Here is a 5,036-nt window from a genome sequence, read left to right as displayed (position 1 = left end):
GCCTCCCAGTCCTGCCAGCTTTGAGCCAGCTTCAGGACCTTCCAGTTACTCATTAACTGCTGGGCTGAATCACCATGGTTGCTGCACCACGGGCTCCTGGACAGCTGTGCCCTGGGGACCCTCCGAACTGTTAAAAACTGCAAACTTAAAGCTGTGTGACCTTGGGCAAATGACTCCAGCTCCCAGAGCCTCACGTGAATTCCTGAGCCTCCACGAAGGCTCTCCTAAGTCTCTTCGGACACTGTCACACCTTCATTCTTGAAATCACCCCCTTTCCATAGTCCAGCTGAAGTTAGGCTTGTCCACTTAACCCTCCCAGATGCCACCATCTGAGTCACTTTCCCCTTCTCCTGGAACATGGAGAACGGACAATAAAAAGACCTGTTTCCTCCAACTCCCTCACACCATTTCCCTGAGGAGGGCTGCCTGCCTCTGTGTGCAGCCTTCCTCCTTGAGAGCTTTCAGGAATGGGCAGCTTGTTCCTGCTCTGTCTTGCTGCATTGCTGGACGCCTCTCATTCTCTCTTGACTGAGCTGCTGCCTAACCACGCAGGGTTCACCTACCCTGACATCATTTTAGGAGAGGAATGCTCCTGGGGTGGAGTGGAGATCCTGCTCTGAATGTCGGAAACCTGAGGGCCAGGCACCGCACCAGAGCTCAGCTGAAGTGAAGGATATTTTGTGAATGATGTGAAGCTACCAGGCCAGGCATTCTGACTCAGGGAGGATGCAGGGTCAGACAACTAGGCAGGTGGGGACACAATCTTCCAAGTGACCTCTCTGCAGTGTTTGATTTTGATTTCAGTGTTTAGAGTTTGATTTCACGATGTTTAAAGTAATGTGCCACGAATCCTAGGCTGGCCTGGAACTCCCTATATAGCTGAGGCCAATTTTGAACATCTGGTTCCCCCACTCCACCTCTCGTACTGGGATTACGGCGGTACCATTACACCCAAACCTTATGTGGTGCTGGGGATCAAAGCCAGCACCCTGCATATGCCAAGGGAGTATGCTATACAATCTACTTTCACAGCTGTTTACTATTGACTCTGTTTAAGAAAAAAAAAAAACACCAAAGACTCAATGGTCCAGCTTAGTGCCTTAAAAACTACTGCTCCCGGGCTTTGCAAAGTTCTCCGGTGCCCTCAGTTCACCACCTTGCCCAGCACACACACCAGCACATGTCTGGCCCTGGTCCAGAGAGGGGAGGGAGCTGGCCTGAGTATAAGAGCAAATCAGGACTCTGGCCAGGGCTCTGCCTCTTTCACTACTGTGACTCCGCCAAGCTCCTCCCTTTAATCCCAGAGCTGTCAAAAAAAAAAAAAAGCCACACACACAATGGCATCGATTGTACAGACTGTATGCAAGAATTTCAGCTTACAGAAGAATGTTAAATTGAAAGTGAAAGATCCCTCCATACCCAGAATCCCTCATATTTCTAGAGTATGTGCTGTTAATTAAATGGTGACAGCTCCTCGAGACTTTGGTCTGTGCCCTAGTGGACATATCTGCATGCAGAACTGACTCACAGTATACACCTGCTCAGCTATTGCTTCTCAAAAATTTATTTCTTTTTCTCATGTATATCTTTCCACGTCAACACAGGTTCGATTTTCTTTTCTTCTTTCCTTCCTTTCTTTTTTTCCTTTCTCTCTCTCTCTCTCTCTCTCTCTCTCTCTCTCTCTCTGTCTCTCTCTCTCTCTCTTTCTTTTCATATCTTCTGTGTATGTATGCCTGACTGTATATGTACTTCGTGTATCAGGTACCTGAGGAGGCCAGAAGANCCTGCTCAGCTATTGCTTCTCAAAAATTTATTTCTTTTTCTCATGTATATCTTTCCACGTCAACACAGGTTCGATTTTCTTTTCTTCTTTCCTTCTTTTTTTTTTTTTCTCTCTCTCTCTCTCTCTCTCTCTCTCTCTCTCTCTCTCTCTCTCTCTCTCTCTCTCTCTTTCTTTTCATATCTTCTGTGTATGTATGCCTGACTGTATATGTACTTCGTGTATCAGGTACCTGAGGAGGCCAGAAGAGGGCATCTGGTCCTCTGGTACTGGAGTTATAGTGGCTGTGTGCTGCCTGATGTGGAAACTGGATGGGAACCAAACCTGGGTCCTCTGCTCTTAAGTGATGAGCCAACATCACACTAGCCCTTAAAGTTGGAGGTCAGAAGGTGACTTCTGGGAGTTGGCTGTCTCCTTCCACTTTTATGTGGCTTCTGGGGACTGACCTGAAGTCATCAGGCCTGTGTGAGAAGTGCCTTCTTGCCAGCCCAACCTTATCTTTTCCTTCGAGCTGCAGCACTCTCTATAGTGTGGGGTTGCTTTCACGGTTCCCAGTCTCAGTTCTTTGTCATTAAGCATTTGTGCTCTTACTAATTCCATTTCTTACTTTAAATGAGACCAGCTAAGGTCCTTTACTAACACTTCTGTGTATCCTGTAACTGGGAATTACTAACCCATTTACCAACTTACTATAACAATCATCATGGGTCCCCTCCATAGTTGAACTTGTCCTTCTTTCTCTGTAACCTGAAGAAAAAAGCCCAGATGTCTCCTGTGTCACCATACACACCTTCTCCCGGCTTTTCTTCCTTCTTCCTTTCCCTTCCCTCTTCCTTGCATGAACTCTGTGGTGTGGGTATGAAGGTCAAAGATACATTCTTGGGGCTGGATGGCTCAGTGGTTAAGAGCCCTGGCTGCTCTTGCAGAGGACCTAAGTTCAGTTTTCAACACCGATGCAGCAGCTTAAGACACCTGTAACTTAAGTTCTGGAGAACACCATCTTCTCAGTACACTTAACATACATGCACAACACTCCCATGAAGAGAGTGAAAATAAATTTAACAAAAAGACACAGTCTTGGGGACAAAGATGGGGACACAAGACACTGAACTGATGCAGATGTATTTCCATGAATACTCTCCCTAACTTGACATGCTCTGGTACACTTTGTCCTTTGGCCTGACTGCTCCACCCTCCACGAAGGCCACCTGCAGAGTCATCCACAGGCAGAGTGAACCACATGTTCACATTCAGACCAGAAAACTTCTACCCAGTCAGCCCAGAAAACTGACCAACGTGAGTGGGAAACAGAACCCTTGATAAAGCAGATGTACACACAGGAAGGAGGGACATTTTTCTGTTTTGAGAACAAACAACAAATCAAAGATCTACAAAGTTAAAAATCAAATTGGTCTGCCAGGCAGTGGTGGCACAGATCTTTAATCCCAGCAGTCGGGAGGCAGAGGCAGCTGGATCTCTGAGTCCAGGACAGCCTGGTCTACAGAATGACTTCTGGAACAGCTAGGGCTACACAGAGTAACCATGTTTTGGAAACAAAAAATAAAAAATAAAATCGTTCTATTAGGGAAATAATGAAGCATATCTTCCTTTCCCATACCTCCCTCATGCAGAGGTCAGTTCCATGTGTCTAAATAATCTGCATATATTTTTCCTTCTTCCGTCTTTTAGTTTGGTACATCGTCAAGTGACTTCCTTCCTGCTCCTGAACATAGATGTTTAGGTCTTCTCCATCCAAACACACATTTCTGATTTTTTTTCTCACAAATTAACTTATGGTTGCCTCAGATGCTGTTTGTTTGTTTGTTTGTTTGTTTTATCAACTGGACACAAACCTACATATATCTAAAAAGAGTGAATTTTAATTGGTAAAATGCCTCTATAAGTTTGGTCTCTAGACAAGTCTGTGGGTATTGCCTTGGCTAGTGGTTGATGTAGTGGTCCTGAATGGTATAAGAAAGAAAAGTGCAGAAGCCATGAGCAGCAAGGCAGAAAGGAGTGTTCCTTCATGGCCTCTGCTTCAGTTCCTGCCCTGACTTCCCTCAGTGATGGACTGTTACCTGGAAACATAACATGAAGTAAGCCCTTCCTTCCCAAGTAGCTTTTGGTCACAATGTTTTTTCACAATAGAAACCTAACTAAGCAGGGCAGTAGTGGCATGTGCCTTTAATTCCAGCATTCAGGAGACAAAGGTGGGCAGATCTTTGAATTCAAGGCCATTTTGGTCTACATTGTGAGTTCTAGGACAGCCAAGGAGACACAGAAAAACCAAAAGAGAAGAAGATGAGGAGGAGGATGAGGAAGAAGAGGAGGAGGAGGAAAGGAGGAAGAAGAGGGAGAGGAAGAAGGAAGAAGGGGGAGGAGGAAGAGGAGAAAGAAGAAGAAGAAAGAAGAAGAAGAAGAAGAAAAGAAGAAGAAGAAGAAGAAGAAGAAGAAGAAGAAGAAGAAGAAGAAGAAGAAGAAGAAGAAGAAGAAGAAGAAGAAGAAACCTTACCAGAGAAATGGCAGTTCTCTGCTCCTCCCTGTTCCAGCCACATTTTCTTGTGCTATGCCAGCCTCGACCTGTAGACAAAATAGTGAAGGTCGGTGTGAACGGATTTGGCCGTACTGGGCACCTGGTTACCAGGGTTGCCATCTGCTCTCCACTTGACAAAGTGGAGATTGTTGCCATCAATGACCCCTTCATTGACCTCAACTACATGGTCTACATGTTCCAGTATGACTCCACCCATGGCAAGTTCAACGGCACAGTCTAGGCTGAGAATGGGAAGCTTGTCATCAACAGGAAGCCCATCACCATCTTCCAGGAGCCAGACCCCACTAACATCAAATGGGGTGATGCAGGTGCTGAGTATGTCATGGCGTCTACTGGTGTCTTCACCACCATGGAGAAGGCCAGGGTCCACTTGAAGGGTGGGGCCAAAAGGGTCATCATCTCCTTCCCTTCAGCCAATGCCCCCATGTTTGTGATGGGTGTGAACCATGAGAAATATGACAACTCACTCAAGATTGTCAGCAGTGCATCCTGCACCACCAACTGCTTAGCCTCCCTGGCTAAGGACATTCATGACAACTTTGGCATCGTGGAAGGGTTCATGACCACAGTTCATGCCATCACTGCCACTCAGGAGACTGTGGATGGCCCCTCTGGAAAGCTGTGGCATGATGGCCGTGGGGCTGCCCAGAACATCATCCCTGCATCCACTGGTGCTGCCAAGGCTGTGGGCAAGGTCATCCC

This window comes from Mus caroli, chromosome 2, assembly GCF_900094665.2.
Source record: "Mus caroli chromosome 2, CAROLI_EIJ_v1.1, whole genome shotgun sequence".
Taxonomy (NCBI): Eukaryota; Metazoa; Chordata; class Mammalia; order Rodentia; family Muridae; genus Mus; species Mus caroli.
This window is presented reverse-complemented; position numbering follows the sequence as displayed.